The following is an 18,181-nucleotide window of genomic DNA, read 5'->3' as shown; positions in this document are numbered from 1 at the left end:
TATCTATATCTTTAATTTTTTATTATTGGATGGGGTTCTCATTCTTTGGTTGTTGTATCAAAAATTTCTCTGTATCTCTTGTATCAACAAATTGTTGGAGTCAAGGCTTTGTCTTTAAGAAACAAAATCCCACTGTAAACTAGTGTGAGTACAGGTTGGGAGGTAGGGTTGGGGGGGCAAATGAATACAAGGGAATGTCGTGAAGCCCATGGGCTCCTGGGCTCATGTGGGACTGGAAAACTTTAAGACATTACTCCCTATCTCTTTCTGTGTTGTCTTCTCTTCTTTATTTCTGTACATGTCTTTCCTTATTTTCTCTGTGCATATGGACATTTCTCTCTGCTTTTCCATGCATTTTTGTACTCCATGACAATCCCATAGCTCTTGAGTTTTCCTGTCACCACTTCAAAAAGCATCAGAGACTGAACTTATCCTTTCTGAATTCCAATTCTGAACTCCCAGGAGAGAGAAGTACTGGCCGGTAGGTTATGATTGGCTAGAGTCATGGAATTTAAATTTCTATGATAGGGGAATTGGGAGGGAAAATCCACAGAAAGAGAGTTGTGCAGACAACCCCAAAGCTGTCTTTTATGCAAATGTTGGGTTTCCTGGTAAAAAAATAAGCAGCTTTAAAATGAATTTTCTTTCTTTTTAATGATAATAAAATCCTCATGAATATGTTTTAAAGAAGTTCTCAGTTATGGTTTTTTACTGTTTGATAGACAGGGAAAAGGAAGCACACTGGTAAAGCTTTCAAGGCAACTAACAGTTCAGTTTTGAAGCTGTTAAATTATAAAAGAAAAAAGTATTGGGTATACTCATGTTCTTTTATACACTTTGTTCCTGCCTTCCCCTAGAGGCAGTGTTAGGTCACTGCTCCAGCTACATGACTAGCCATCTCCCATAAGACCCACGGCTGCTGTAAATCATGTTTCTCTAGAACGGGGGAAAAAAAAGAAAGCCTCAATATTCTTTAAAAAAAAAGTATTTCCACCTTTCTCAGACTTAAAAATACATATTAAATTTGTCTATTATAGTATCAGTGTTCCCTTAAAGTTTATGATGTTTAACTGCACTGGTAAAACAGATTAAAAATATCAGCACATTATAATTTTTTCTCCAACTTTTTATTTAGAAAGTTTGTAAACTTAAGCAAAGTTGAAAGATTCAAAAAATGCTTTCCCCTATATCCTCCAGGTAGATTCACCAGTTTTGCCACATTGTATCTCCCTACATGCTTGTATCTTCCTTTATTTATTAGACATGGCTTACTCAGTTAGAAGGAAATCATATAATTCCTCCTGGAAGAACTTAATTACTCTCATTTTTCTGGATACTGCAACCCTCTCTTTTTTGTCAAATAAATTATGCTCTTTTAAAACTATACCACGAACAAATGTGCATAACTAAAAAGGCTCAGGGCCTTTCCAGTTACCTATTTTGTTCCTCTTGCATAGTAAGAGGCTTATTACAATATAGATATAACTTTATCTCTTGTTAGGAAAAACTTTATCCGTGGTTTGCACGCAAATTGTCTCTAAAATCTGTGTTGCTACTTGTTTTCTAGACCAGTTTGCCCATGCTGATTTTATTTTGATTTTTTATTGATATATGCTGGAAAATGATTTAGAATCAACAGCAGGTGGCAGTGCTAGTAAAGGTTGTGACTTTTTGTGTATAGTCAGCTTGGAAAGGAATGTATCTTTTAAATCTACACAAGTAATACCGTTAGTAAGGAATCTTTAAATTTATCACTAATTCATTTTATTTCAAGAATTATTTTTGCAATCAATTGCATATAAGATAAATGTATTTAAAAATACTGGTTTAGAGACTGAATTTTGTTTTAATTGTGGGACTAATAACTGAGAAAAGTCAGCTTATTTTTTTCCTTTTTTTTTTTTGCTTATTCTACAATAAAAAATAAACACTGAATACTTAAAATTAGAAAGATTAGGTAGTTTGAATCCTGTTAAAATTTGCAGGAAAAATGTCACAGCAAAATCGTTTATTTTTCTATTGATGAAGATGTGGTTATTTTGAAATTTTGTGGCAAACTTCAAGAAATCTTTTATGAAGCTAAAATACTCTATTTTAACAGGGTAGTACATTTTAGAAAGCTTAAACTTCTCTAGGCATTTGTGGAAATAATTTAAAATTTCCTCTTTAAGTTATAATTTGTTTCATAGATCATAATTTTGCTGTGTTTGTCTGCTTTCATTTTAAAGAAGAGAAACCTGGAAAATAATTTGTTCCCACTGAGGTATTCTACTTGGTTTTTCACAATTTTTTTGTGTCATTTTACCACAAATGATGAATTTTGAAGATGTATCAAAAATTTGTTTCTTAGATTTTTAATAGATCTATACATGTGTTTAAATAACTTACATATTGCATATTTAAACATTCATATGTTTGTATATCCATGTGTCATCTAGACATTAGCTTACAGCAGACTAGTTGATTTCTGTTATTAGCCCAATTTAACTTATTAAGAACTCACAACACTTAAAACTACAAGAGAATTGGGAAATCAGGGTCATTGCTCAGATGAAGAAACTGAGGCCCAAGAGAAATTTCATTGAAGGAGACTTAATGTTGTGGGAAGACCTTGTTACATTGATTCTTGGGACTCAGGAATGACTCAGTTACAAATTATTATTTTATTTACTTACATTCTCTGGACTTCTGCTGTGTTCCTCCCCCCCCCCCCCGCAGGGAACAGGGGGTGGAGGGGGCAGTATCATTCACTAGGTCCTGTATTTTATTATGAAGAAAATGATTTTAACAAATATTCTTTTTTCTCCAGGAAGCACATAGTTAGCCACTTAATTAACTGAAGAGTTGACTTCATGCTTGATGTGTAATTAAAATTAGATGAGCTTTTCTGAACCCTAGTTTCAGTGCTTCCTGAGAAATACCCTATGTAGTGACAGCTATTATTATCCCTACTTTTTAAGAATAAGTGAAAAAAGTGACAAAATATTTTAGTTGCTTTAAGATAAAACACTGAGTTATCAGGAGATTTGAGTGGGACAAAAGGACTCTTAGGCGTAATCACTGTTCCCCAAGGAACAGCTTTTTCCCTGAAGAAGAAACAAAACAGAACCAAATCTTAAATTTTTCTTCCAGAACTACATTAGAGCTAGGAAGTGAGATGGAAACATCTATACATTGTATATAGGGTAAATCATTATGAAATAGAAACACATTGCCTTTTTTCAAAATATCAATGGTTTATTAAAGTTATTAGTTAACTCAGACAATTTTTTGTACTTTTGAAATTTAGTTGATTAATTCTTTTTTTTTTTTTTTAAAGATTTTATTTATTTATTTGACAGAGACAGAGACAGCGAGAGCAGGAACACAAGCAGGGGGAGTGGGAGAGGGAGAAGCAGGCCTCCCGCCAAGCAGGGAGCCCGATGTGGGACTCGATCCCAGGACCCTGGGATCATGACCTGAGCCGAAGGCAGTCGCTTCACCAACTGAGCCACCCAGGCGCCCTAGTTGTGATTAATTCTTAATCATTACCCCTTAACATGTAGTTTTTACACACAGAGTAGCTTTTTTTTTTTGTTAAGGTTAGGTGAGTCACTGTTTCTTGAAAATTCTCAGGTCAAGTCCATAGCCAAGTGAAGTACCTTTAAAAAAGAACTTTATCAAGTTTGGCCTATAGTAATCTGTGCTTTAAATTATAGCACAACTCATTCCAAATCAATATAATGAATTGATTTGTAAACGTTTCAGGCAGGATTGCTTTCTTTGGATTTTGTCTATTGAATGTGCACTACAGTTAAAGCATCTTCTTTTTTTCCCTGCATAATTAAGTCCGTGTTCTTGGCCTTTCACTGAGTTTAAACTGGTTTTAAAAGGCAGAAATGTATGTTAAAGCAAAATTATGCACATCCATTATTCTTAGTCTTATAAATATTGAAGCATTTTTTTTCTCTTTTTTTGAGAAATAGAAGAGAAAATAAAGCTGAATGCCCTCAACTTTAGTTCCCATTTTTTAAGGTATTTTATGCCTGGAAAAAATTGAACTTACTGTTTTTGAATGCCTAAATTTCCTGAATATACAGTAAAATTCTTTATTTTTATAGATATGATTATGTTTAAATTATGGTATATGACAAAGCGTAAGAAGGAACATGATAGTTGTTTAAATTTTGAAAAATCTGGAGAGATTTTGAGTTAATATGTACATGGAAGGAGCTGCAGGGAAAGATCAATTCAACTAACATTTACTGAGCACATAGAATAGTGCCTTCTATGTGCCCGGCACTGGGCTAGTCATTTTATAGGTATCTTTCAGTTTCCCAGGAATCCTGCAAGGAATAAAATACCTAATCATTTACATATATGGAAAATGGAAAGTTCAGTGCACCTAGGATTAAAACACAGGTCTTCAAAATGATGTTTTGGACTCCAAAACCATCTTGTTGCTTCATCACCTAGTACTTTTCAAGTACTGGGAAATGTAAAAATAAATCAGTTCAGTTCCTGTCCTTAAGAAATAATATATGGCGGTCTATTGGGAGAGATAAGCATTCAAGCAAATAATTTGTATTATCATGTGATAAGTCCCAATATATAATGATGTACTACAATAAGGGAGGGCATTATTTCTGATAGAGGGAGGTAAATATGTAATCATTGGGATGTGCAAAGGTATAGTGCTGAAGAAATGAAAAGTATTGTCCTATGGCTGATTTTGAGGGCATGGAATTTTATGCTAAGTAATTTAGGACCCCTGGGTTACTCTGCTTTCAAACAACCCTCAATACTGTCTTCCTAAGTCATTGCTGGGGCCAGTAGATTTTAACTATTTTATATCTTTGAATGCACAATTAATTTATCAGATTTTTGTAGGACACATCAGACTTTTGTCGAATAGGATACATTTGAACACCTGTATTTGCAATGTTCATTAGCAAAACATACTCACTTTTTAAAAAAGATACACATATTTATAAAGTAGATTCCAGTTGTCAATGATTATTATTATTGTGAAAGAATGCATGCACAAGGAGGTGCTGGTAGGGCTCACTCGTTAACTTCGTATCAGATTTTTCAGTGTTTATGAACCATGAATAAGGTATTTTAGACAATGTACATGGTTGCATTGTAAGAGAGATGACTTGTAGGATTTTAGATTCTTTGGAAGTATGATTATAAAGAACATTTCTGGAACTGGCAAACACCTAATGTTCTGAAATATGTATTTGCTGTGAACAAATCTGACACACTGAATAAAATACAGGAAACCTATGGATTGATACCTTGCAGGCATTGGTGATATTTGTAAGTGCTATTATCTACTGTGAGAAATCATTGCATTTTTCAGTTCAACCACCCCAAATTGTATTTTTAAATTTCATTTGTAATTTGGGAATTAACAGAAACTTACATATTTGGAGCATCATCCTATGTAATATCTGACTTTAGCTTGATGAAATTGTGTTTTCTGTCTCCTTAAATGTTATTCAGTTATGGGATTTCTTGCACTCTTGGTTTAGTGCACTTTTGTGCCCTTAGTAATAGTAGTTGTATTTTGAAACCAAAGTTATTGATTTATAGATATATCTATTGGTTCTGAAGTACTTTTCTGACAAAAATATGAATGTAATTTAAGTTAGGAATTTAAAGTCCATACAGTGCTCAAGTTACACTTCAATCTTACAATGTGAGGCAGTCACCCCACTAAGAAAAAAATATATGGAAATGAACAACAGTTCTCTTCACAAATATTTTGAATAGTAGTTCCTCTGCCATATGTAGAGTTTGAACGGTTGCTTCTCTTCACCACAAAGCAGATATCCTTATCACTAGCAGCAATATAAACTCAGAAATAAAGCTTATCATTATAATTTTTACATTTCTCCTAAATGCTTTCTAAACATGAAACTTATTACTATAAGTAATAATGCTTTCTAAACATGAACTTATTACTATAAGTAATAGAAAGGAGATTTTAAATCAGGAAAGGAATAAGCAGTCTTTCTTTTTATTATGGGTGTCAAATTAAACATAATAGAAGGATAACAATTGATCATTAGTTTTTTTTTTTTTAAGATCTCTAGGTTTAAAGGAGTTTAACGTTTCCAAGACAACATATGAGTCAATTGAACTATAAAGTGTGTGTGCGCGTGTGTGTTTCATCTTGCTATTGCTACTTTTTAATGAAAAACAGCCACGTTTCCGGTGTTCTTTTTAGGTTATTGTCTTATAGAAGTCATTTTCATGCTTTGTAAACAGGCCCAAACAAATTCTAAGTTGATTTTTGTCATATCGGTATCAGGAAATAAGGCCTGTGATACCTAATCATGGCCTTACTGTTGAGTTGTTTTATGCGTAGGAGACAGAATCTACAATTCTTATTAGCTTGTTAATATGTCAGACATAATTGGAAAGTATGGAGTGCTTCCTAATTATTATCCTAGTAACCTCAACTCAGTCTACTTTGGTTTTCTCAACAGTGTGAAGAGGTGTGAGCTTCAATTAATATTTGGGATTATGAAATCACAGATTTAAAGGTGTGAAGTGTGTAAATGTCATTATTCTAATAAAAATTCAAATTTACAAGATGAAACCTTTGAATAGCCTTGAATAAATTGAATCTCCCAATAAAGCAAATCCTAAAATGACCATAAGAGGGTGCACAGGCATTGTAGAAACAAACAAACCCAATTCCTAGAATGACACAGAGAAGTTTATCTTTGTGACCATAAAATATTTAACATTTTAGAAAACATTCAAAGCTTCCAGAGTATTTTGTTGAACATGACATGAGTGTATGCTCATCTGAGTATAATCCTACTTTTCTTGATTTCTTCTCAATGCACAAATTGTCACTATGTTGGTTCTTGAAATTAAATAGGATCAAATCAGGAAAGCAGTGTCAAAAAACGGGATGTAATTATAGCTGTTGCTATTAAACAACTGAATCTAGGGGTTTTTAAGTCATAAATTACCATATTAGGGAAATCTAGATCCTGTTTTATACTCTACTTGGAAAGGTGGACTTTTCACTTTAGGGAAGGGGAAATTAATTCTTAGAATAAGAGGCTTTGGGAAAATTCGAGAAAGACAAAAATGCTATAAAATGTCTTCTAAATGCAAAGTACAAGGTTTCCATTTGTTATTTTGGGCCTTAAAATTATTTTCTACTTTAGATTATATAATTTTGTGGAACCTATCAGTTGGCTGACTTTAATGAACCATTTCATCCTTTGCAATTTTTAAGAAATAAACCCAATTTTTTAACAAAGAAAGAAAACCAACTTAAACAAAATAGCTAACCTAAAATTAACTTTAAATATTAGTAGATTAATTGACAAATTTTTGTTGCATTAGACAATTAGATGAGATCAAAAATTTTTTTAATATAACATCTTTTGTTTCGTGATAACCTTAGAAAAAATTGAGAATTATATCTCCTATTAGTTATAAATGAGAGGAAATAAAATAAATGATTGTTGGGCATTCAATATTAAGGCTATATCTAAAGGAACTAGTTTAGAAATAATCTCTTTGGTGATTTCATGTTAGCTTTTCAAAATAAAGTCAACTTTTGAAGTGAAATTTTATAGTAGATGTTAAGTCATTGGAAACATTTCTTGGTTGTAGTAGGTCATCTACAAAGAGAAGCCCCAAAGCTCACAGCATTCCTCAGTTTTTTCCATTAGGATCTTAGAAACACAGGAAGCCCCCCAAAATCACCATCGCCATATCTTTTAGGTGACTATTCGTCACAAGAGCTGAATTAAGGGAAGATCTGGTAAAATGGTTCTTCACATTGCTGTGTATGTAAGAATCAGATTCTTGGAACTTGGTTATCCAAGTAGATATCCAGATCATAACCCTAGAAATTTAGCAGTAGAAATATCTCTGCTTATACCTCAGCAAATTTTTATTACAGATAAATTATTATAAAGAATTCTTGGAGTGATAAAATAACAATTGTTGAATACTATAGACAGGTGTATGAATGTTAGAAATTATCAGCGAAGTCTGGGCCTAATCTAACTTACACTCCAGTTGCTCAGTTTCTAGTTGAGATGGAGAAGGTGGTCAATTTAGAAAATAAAATTAATATTCTTGCTGAACTTTCAAAAACGTATTTCAGCAATGATTGAAAGATCTACTGAGATTCATACTGATCTCAAAATTTAACAAAGGTAACATAAACCTCAGCTGTGTAAAATAAGCCAATAAGAATCTAGATATAAGCAATGACACTTTTTAAAAAAGGATTTATTTTATTTTAGAGAGAGAAAGAACGTGCGTAAGTGAGGTGAAGGGTAGAGGGAGAAGAAGAGGGAGAGAACCTCAAGCAGACTCCCTGCAGCGTTTGGAGCCACCCTGAGATCATGACCTGAGCCAAAATCAAGAGTTGGAAGCTTAACTGACCGAGCCACCCAGGCACCCCACAATTATACTTTTTTAAATTGAAGTATAATTGACATACAATATCCTACTAGTTTCAGGTGTACATCATAGTGATTTGTGGTTTTTATATATTATGAAATGATCACCGTAAGTCCTGTTACTGTCTATCACCATACAAAATTGTTACAATTATTATTGACTATATTCTCTGTGCTCTCCATTACATCCCCAAGACTTATTTATTTTATAACTGGGAGTTTGTACCTCTTAAACTCCTTCACTCATCCCCTAGCCCTTTACCACTCTGGGAACCAACAGTTTCCTGTATCTATGAGTCTGTTTCTGTTTTGTTTGTTTTGTTTTTTAGATTCCACCTATAGTGGAATCATATCTGATTTATTCCACTTAGCATTAAACTAAGGTCCATCCTTGTCACATATGGCAAGATTTTATTATTATTTTTTTTATGGCTGGGTAATACTACATTGTATGTACATACCACATCTTCCTTATCCATTTACTTGTTGATGGACACTTAAGTTGCTTCCATATCTTGGCTATGCTGCAGTGAACATAGGGGTGCATATGTCTCTTTGAATTGGTGTTTTTGTTTTCATCAGGTAAATACCCAGAAGTGGAAATTTTGGATTGTATAGTAGTTCTATTTTTAATTTTTTAGCGAACTTCCATACTATTTTCCATAGTAGCTATACCAATTTATATTCCCACCAACAGTGTACAAGGGCGAGTTTTTCTCCACATCTTCACCAACACTTGTTATTTTTGTCTTTTTGATAATAGCCAATCTGACAGGTGTGAGGTGATGTCTTATTGTGGCTTTGATTTTCATTTCCCTGATTAGTGATGTTGAGCATTTGTATGTTGGCCATCTGTATGTATTTTTTGGAAAAATGTCTGTTCAAGCCCTTTGTCCATTCTTTAATCAAGTTGTTTTATGATATTAACTTATGTACGTTTTTATATATTTTGGATATTAACTCCTTAATCAGATGTATGATTTGCAAATATCTTTTCTCATTCAATAGGCTGCATTTATGTTTTGTTGATGGTTTCCTTTGTTATGAAAAAGCTTTTTAGTTAGATGCCATCCCATTTGTTTATTTTAGCATTTGTTGCCTTTGCCTGAGGGGACTAGTCTAAAAAAATATTGCTAAGACCAATGTCAAAGAACTTACTACCTATGTTTTCTTATAAAAGTTTTATGGTTTCAGGTCTTACATTCAAGTCTTTAATCCGTTTTGAGTTTATTTTTGTATATGGTGTAAGATAGTGGTTCAGTTTCCTTCTTGTACATGTAGCCGTCCAGGCAATCATACTCTGAATGAAAAAGAAAGCAAAGATATGTTAATCCACATTTCATACCGGAAGGAGAGAGAGGTCTGAGCATATTGTGAAGGGCAGTAACTAGTCATCTTAAAAAGAACAAAGGACAGAAGAAAGAAATATAGTCCATTTATTCAACATTTAGTTACTATATGCCAGACATTGGTCAACCTGTTGCTATTTTAAGACTCATCAGCTCTTAGTACCTGGAGTTCTAAAGAGATGAACTTATCTTTGTCTTAGATTCTATGTCTACTCAGAAGATGTCAGATATCCTAGTACTTTTAATAAACATTCCAGTCACCCTGCATTAATTACTAGACACTGCAGACTTGGGCATAACTGAGTTCTAAAAGGCAGTTATGTCTTCTAATTTAGTGTTGATATGGGTCTTCTGTGGCTCATTATGCTACATTGGTATTTTTCATAGTAGTCAATTAATTTTGTAGCTCAAATGGACAGAGTTGGTGCTACTTTGACATTTAATGTCAGGGTGGCAGAGAGTTACATTTAAAAAAGAAAAATTGCACTAGAAATAGTGTTTAAAGGAATTGTTTTATATAGTGAAGATAGCTAATGTTTTGTTTCATTTTGCTTTTCCTGACTCATAGGCACTAGGGACAGCCAAGGTTTTTTAATTCATTCTTCAACCTGTCATAAGGATTCCATGTCATCCTTCAAAGACAGTTTGATATTTATCTTCTTTAAACGTCTCAAGGGAAGGAAAATCTATAAGCTACCTTGGTGACCCATCTTAGTGTAGAATAGCCCTTATACATTTACATAAGAAAGAATGAAGAACATTTCAGTTTGACATAAAAATTATCATTTACAACAGGTCACTGAGGATGAGGGGACGACTACGCATTCTTTCTCTTCCCATGTGAAGAATAATGACCTCTCACAGCTCTAACTTCCCCTGTGTTTTGCCTGAAATCCTTGTGATCTGTGAGTGTTAAATGAATGGAGATCAAGAACAGCTCTCAGGCCGTGGATGTAATTTTGGGGAAATGAGAGGTTGAGGAAAACTCCTGAATATCCTCCTCTTCTTCCATCTTTTTTTTAATCCATAGCTTTTTTTCTGACTTTCCGCTGGTCTCATCCATTTCTCCCAGCTCATTTTCTCCCAAGTTCCCGTCAGTGAATACAAGCTTAGGTCATGACAAGTTATGACATTCAGGTGCAGAACTCTCTGAGGCTCTGTGACAGAAAGGAGGCGATTTTTTTAAAAAAGAAAAAACAAAAACCAAAACTGACTTAAAGTGAATGAGGTTGGGCCAGGCATAAAAGCTGGAGTGTACATCTCAACTCTGACTCAGAAGTTGATGCCCTGGGGATAGAATGGACAGGTGGTGGGTGAAGGGAATACATTTTGAGGAAGCAGCATAGTAATTAGACTCTTGGGCCTCTGTTTAACATAAGGCCCTGTTGTGTTAGGTCTCAGGGATAATCTGTGTTCTTCTGGCTGCATATACCATAGTTTGAAACTTTAAAGAAAACAAGTAAAAGCAACCAAAGCAGGAGTTATATTTTAATAAGATGATAATTTTGAACTACTCTCTCCAGAGATGGTCTATTCAAAAGTTTTGTGGGTATGATGCTCTTTTAATGAAAACATGAGAAATGCATCATATTACTACATAATCAAGCTGTGATAATGTTTTCATTGGCTATTACATCACTGCTCTGTGATCTGCTCTGATTCCAGATGAGATTTAAGGTGTTGACTACGGACTATAAAGTCCAAAATTATCTGGATCTTGATTGCTTTATTCTCCCCTAATGTGATCATTGTAAATTTAGAGTTCTGGGGCATTTTTGCTGCTAGTTTTCATTGATGGAAATTGGAGAATAGGATACATGTGTCCTTGCTTATTAGGAAATCAGCTTTTTGAGGGGGGTGGAGAGAGAGAGAGACAGGGTGGACTTAAAAATACAGCAAACAGCATCTGTGAACACTGAGCTTCCTTTGAGAGAGGAAGTTTTATTTCAAAATGTTAAATATTTAAATTATTTTAAATAACTGGTTGCTTTTAAAATCTTAAGTATTGTTTTGCATATATAATCTTGTACTTAAGTTGTATGGAGTTAAATTTATGTTATACAATAATGCGGTTCTGGCTTAGGGCTAGAGGTGTGTTATAGACTGAATGTTTGTGTCTCCTCAAAATTCCTATGTTAAAGCCCCTGCCCTGAACATGATGGTGTAGGAGTGCTGACAGTGTTGGGATTACATGTTCTGGGCCTCTTGGAGATTAATATACATACTTTAGAAATAGCCATCAAGGCTGGGATTGGGGGGAGGCTTACTTCAGGCTTCCATAAATCTGTTAGAGATAACATAGTTTTTTCTCTTCCTGACTCACAGGTGGCCCACAAAATATAAAGTTTAGCTGTCAATTAGGTGTGCCAACCCTTTGAAATGCATGCAAACTCTTTGGTCTTTCTATAGTGCCCACCACCCTTGCCCCACCACCTGTCCCCTTGCTCTATAAAATTTATAGACTAAGGTCCAGACTTTGCAGAGAATAGCTGTTCAGGGTCTAGGTCATCACCTGCCCAGTCCATCCTGGCAGTAAGGTACCCTGAATAAAACTGTGTGAACTGTATGGAGTCAGTCGCCTGCTTTGTTTTTCAATCTCAGAGTGCTTCCTCAATTTGGGGGATAGTTTTCTGTTCCTCCCCTACCTTCTAGTAGGCAGTGTTTGTAGGTAAGGACTTTAAGAAGTAATTAGGTTTAGATGAAGTTTAGGTTAGATGAAGTTAGGTTTAGGTTAGATGAAGTCGTGAGGGTGGGGCCCTCATGATGGGATTAACATCCTATAAGGGGAAGAGAGACGGGAGTGCTTCTCCCCCGCCAACTCTGCCCTATGAAAACTCAGTGAGAAGGCAGCCTGCTGCAAGTCAGAAAGCTGGCTCTCACCAGGAAGCATATCTGCTAGCACCTTGCTCTCGGATTTGTCAGCCTCCAGAATCTTGACAAATAAATATGTATTATTTAAGCCACCTAGTTTACAGTATTTTGTTATAACAGCCCGAGTTGACTAGGATAGGATGGGAATATTGAAACAATTCTAAGATGTAAAGTATTATTCCATTAGCTTCTTTTATGAATGTTCCTTTGAACTTTCTAGCTATCTTTCACAAATCCCTTGCTGCCATGGACCCATCCTGGTGGCTTCGGAAAGTATCCATCTCTCAAAATCTGTACTTTGGAATTTTGCTTGTTTTCTATTACACAGCCAAAAATCTATGTCATTTATCAGTACATCCCCCTCCCTCTTAACCCATATTCAAATTACCACTAATTCTCATACCAACGCCCTAAAATATTTTGATTCTCCCCTTTTTATACTTATCTACACTAGTCCAATTTATTACCATCTCTTGACCTGATTGTAGAAGTCTCCTAATTGGGCCTCTACTTCCACTCTAGCTCTACTCCAATCCATTTTATTCAAAGTGATCAGCATCATCTTTTTTTTTTAATGGGTTTATTTTTCAAAGCAGTTTTAGGTTTATAGAAAAATTGAGTGGAAAGTACAGTTTCCATACACCTCCCTGAACCCAGTGGTTTCCCCTATTATTAATGTCTTGCATTTTTGTGCTATACTTGTTACAGTTGATGAGTCGTAATTGATAGATTATTATTAACTAAAATTCATAGTGTCATTTTAGGATTCTCTCTTTGTAGTATACATTCTATGGGTTTTGATGAATGTATAATAATATGTATCCACCGCCAGAGTATCATTCAGAATAGCTTCACTGCCTTAAAAATCCTCTGTATGCTCCTGATTCATTCTACCCTCCCCTCCCTTCTGGTACCCACCAAACTTCCATCCCTCTCCATTCACTATTTTGAGAATGAAAGTCTAACATTTTAACACATTGTTTTCTGGTTTATCTGTTTATGCTATTAACAATATCAGAATTAATTTGTTTTACATTATAAAGTCCTAGAGCAGTGTGTTGTGGTGTTTTTGTTGTTGTTGTTGTTGTTTTTAAGATGAAACCATTTTGAGGATTTCAAGGAAGTTAAGGACCCCTCATCCTGTATTCACTGATATCCATCCTATCATGTAGTTTCACATAAAATTTCACTGGCTTTCAGTATTAACTAAAATGTGTAAATTTAATGTGAAACTAAAATTTTAAGCTGTCCTCCTGGGGTAGCGCTATTGGTTATAAAGAAACAGAATTTACTTTTAGAACAAATTCGATGAATATATTTTTTCTCTGGTGAATAGGGATTTCTTTCTACCAGAGGTCTGAGTTTTTAAGATTGCCCAAACACTCATAGGTTATAAAAAGTCATTCTCATTTCTGTGTTTGTGAAAGCCATTTCAGTCTGTGCTGTTTCTCATTTGTAGCATTTTCTCTTTTTCATTTTCTGTTCCAATTGTTTTAACTTACTCAGTTCTTCTTATAAATTATTCCTTCTCCAAATATGGGATTCTGTTTCTAGATAGAATATTTACTGAAGATACTTGAGTTCATAGAAATAATAGGACTGCAGATCTAGGAAAACCCTCATACGATAACATTTATTTCCTTGGCTTGTCCCTCTCTCCACCATGATCCCAACAGGTTCCACAGCAGATTGGTAAGAGGTCCACAGCTTCATTGCCTTTCCCATAGCCATTGTCCACTCTCTGGAGTTTGCAAAGGAGGCCTGAGGGTTCCATGGACTCCTGGATTTCAGCAAGATCTCCCAGTCCTGTGTGTTTGATGAGTCTACCTCACTAAGACAAGCTTAAGGGAAGGAAGCCCAGAGACCTCACTTTTTTCTGGTAAAGCAATCACTCTTCATTTATCTTATGACTACAAGTATCCAAGGTAATAATCATCAAAAAATGCTGCATTTAAACTGCTTACCCTTCTAAAAAAAGCATCAGGACAAATCCCATTATACTTTTCTCTCATGTTTATCTAAGTCACCTTCAGAAGCCCCCAAATTTCAGTTCAAATTTCCAGATCATCACCTGGTCTCATGGTCCATAAGCTTCAAATATCTCCTGATATGACCATGTCATTTGCCTTCACACCATACTTCAAATTCTTTCACTGTGCTTTTACAGTGTATCATGAAAATCTGAAGTCCTTGATACTTGCAACTCTTCTCTCATTCCCTTTACCCTTTTTTCTTGAACTGAGACATGGTCATTCCTGAGGACATTGATTCTCATCTAGTTCTCTTTATTGGTGGCAATTTTAAAATCTCACCTCCTACATATAATGGAGACTGAAGATGAGGTAGATGTCCTCCTTCTGTTTCACTGTTCTTTCTAGATTGCTGTATTTCCCTCTTCTCTCCAAAAGATAAGATCCTCTGAAGTACATCCCTTCTTGGTAATCTACAAACCTCTCCCCGTCATTCATTGAAGATTTGAAAACCTGGGTCACTGTTTTCATTATTGATGACTTCAGTAATCTTGAGGATGATCATACTCAACCCCTCTGAACTTCTTGACCTCACTTTTCCTGACCACACTGTAGTCCATGTGCTAAACTCTGTCATTACCAAGAGGTACTCCACCTTTAAAATACTGAATTCGAGGGGCGCCTGGGTGGCTCAGTCGTTGGGCGTCTGCCTTCGGCTCGGGTCGTGATCCCAGGGTCCTGGGATCGAGTCCCACATCGGGCTCCCTGCTCCGCGGGAAGCCTGCTTCTCCCTCTCCCACTCCCCCTGCTTGTGTTCCCTCTCTCACTGTGTCTCTCTCTGTCAAATAAAGAAATAAAATATTTAAAATACTGAATTCAAACATTCCACTCTTTAACCAATTGTATTAGTTTCCTATTGCTGCTATAACGATCTTAGTGGCTTAAACAACACCATTGTTTTATCTTGTATTTCTGGAAGTCAGAAGTCTGAAATGGGTTTTAAAGGCTAAAAGCAAAAATTCAATAGAGCAGCATTTCCTCTGGAGGCTCTCTGGAAGAATATGTTTCCTTGCCTCTTCTGGCTTTTAGAGGCCACCTACTTTCCTTGGTTTGTTACCTCTTCCTTACTGTTCAAAACCAGAACCATGGCATCTTCAAATCTCCCTCTGACTTTCACTCCTGTTTCTATCATCATATCTCTTATTTGTCTCTGATTTTTCTGCTTTCCTCTACTAGTGGCCCTTGTAATTATATCTGGCCCACCTGGATAATCCAGGGAAATCTCCCTATTTCAAGATATTTAACTTAACCACATCTACAGAGTCCTTTTTGCCATATAAGGTAACATATTTACAGGTCAGGGGATTAAGATATGGACATCTTTAGTAGGCCATTATTTTTTTCTGTCAGATCAACTATCTTATATTTCCAGGTCATTTATTGATTTTTTCTTCATCATTATTTGATTACATTTGGATCTAATTCATTTAATATACTACTTATTCATTGTCTATTACTGTTTTAACAGACTCACTTTTCTCCTTATCCAATTTATATTTGATGGTCTTTTACTCCTTTACAGACATTCTCAACACCCCTCTCCCTTTCTCCTCTGCACCCCTGCCTTCTGTAACACTCATCAGGTTGTATTCCTGGTTACACATAAGCAACTCTCTGTCCACCCACTTTGCACCTGCACCTGAGCAGCAGAAAGTGGCTGTTCATATGTTGAAAAATTAAAATATGAAAAATTTTAGTATATAGCAAGAAAAGTTTTGTATACCAGAGTCTATTTTCTTTTTTTAAAAAATATTTTATTTATTTATTAGGGGGAGAGAGAGAGAGAGAGTAAGCATATGCAGGGGGGGAGGACAAGGGAGAGGGAGAAGCAGACTCTCTGCTGAGCAGGGAGCCCAATGCAGGGCAAGAGTCTATTTTTAATAGAAGTATGTAATAACTAACATCTATCAAATATATCAAACATATATCAAATTGTGTGTTCTTCAACTTGGGAACATCTTTCCTCTTGTCAGAAGCATAGAATATTAATTTAAATTTTGGAATTGAAGCAAAAAGGCAGAGTGGTTAAAGAAATCATTCAATAGAGAAAAAATACACCATTTCTTCTTTACAACATGTTAAAGGGGAACAAACAAATTTTTGTTTGAAAAAAATTTTCTTTGTGCCCTTTCTGAGTTCAGGTGCTTGAAAAAGTGAAAGCATGATAAGAGATTCTCTTGAAAGCGTGATGAAATTTGGTTCCATTAGCAATGGTTAGAGAAATGCTGCTAAACAGGAAAAAAGTTTATTTGAAGTCTCAGAGTGAAAGATATAACAAATACCTACTGTTCCTCTTTTCTGATAGTAGACCTAGGTTTCCCTTTTGTGAGTCTTCCCTTTCCACTTGCAGACCCTGTGATTCAGGTGGGCCTGATTGCCCGCCTAGTTCCAGAGGGTTTCAGAAGGATATCAGGCTTGAATGATCACCATGTTCCATATCCCTGGCCACAGTCACTGGTACAGAGATGAGCTCATGACCCAAGCAGTCTTGGTCAATGGTAATGCCAGGTCTTCAGTTGGAACTCTTGGAACAAAGTGTGCATTTTAGATGGGCTTGATTGGCTTGGTAGAATATAAAACTGTGGCTGCCAGGGCTGTCTTGCTGGAGGCAGGGCAACTCACTGAAAACCAATTCTACGAAAATGAATTTTCTGAAATTAAATTTCCCAAATGAAAATTTGCTTCAATGACAAATCTACCGATTTACCAAAATCTTATTTCTTTTAACTACTTACAAGGATTACTACAATTTAAACTTATTGGAATACTTTTAAAAGATGTAAATGCTTTTTAAAAATAAGTTTTTATTTTTTTAGTTATTTTTATATAAGCATCTTAAAGAATTTACAGTTGATAAATTCTAAGGATCATAGGGTGATTTATTCTTCTAAATAAATATTTCATATTTAGAAAACAATATTTCATCATCAATAACTATTAGAGCATTTCATGTGAATTTTTTCAGTTTCTGTTTACTTCATATCTTTTTAATATCATTTTTTTATTGTTAAGATTCTTCTGCCAGTCTTCCATGTGATATTTAAATTTTAGTTTATTTCCAAGAAGTGGTAGTAAAATTTAATATTTGGTGTGAGTTTTTCTTCTTTCCTGCAAATTTTATACTTTAAACATATCATTTTTAGGATTTTTAATCAATTTCTATTCCAACTCTCCAAAATTTTTTTTGTTTCCTATATGCCAAATATGGACACAGTAATCACTTAGTACATTACAATAATAACAGCAGTCGCCTCTGTTCATCCTAATTTTCCTAACACTGCTTTAAATAATTTTATTTTTTAAAGTCAAATCTCTTAAATTATTTCCAAGTTCATATATTCAATTGTTTATTGTGAGAAACAGAATAACTTCTTTTCTTTTGGATGATTTTTTTTATGTCATATTCCCTCCACTTTGGGGCATTTTTAGCTTTCTTATACCACTTCCTCAGATGACATATGAGCTTAACTTTATTTTTAGCAATTGTTTGCAAAATTTCAACAAA

The 18,181-nt window shown here is 34.8% G+C and overlaps 1 long non-coding RNA gene across 2 annotated transcripts in view; it reads left to right on the top strand.

Annotated features, from left to right (window-relative positions):
• The window catches only part of LOC115944620 (uncharacterized), a 1,151,228-nt gene that overhangs the window by 15,725 nt on the left and 1,117,322 nt on the right, over positions 1-18,181 (top strand). The window lies entirely within an intron of this gene.

The sequence above is a fragment of the Leptonychotes weddellii genome, chromosome 7 (genome assembly GCF_054177405.1).
Source record: "Leptonychotes weddellii isolate Sample4059 chromosome 7, ASM5417740v2, whole genome shotgun sequence".
Lineage (NCBI taxonomy): Eukaryota > Metazoa > Chordata > Mammalia > Carnivora > Phocidae > Leptonychotes > Leptonychotes weddellii.
This window is presented reverse-complemented; position numbering and strand designations above follow the sequence as displayed.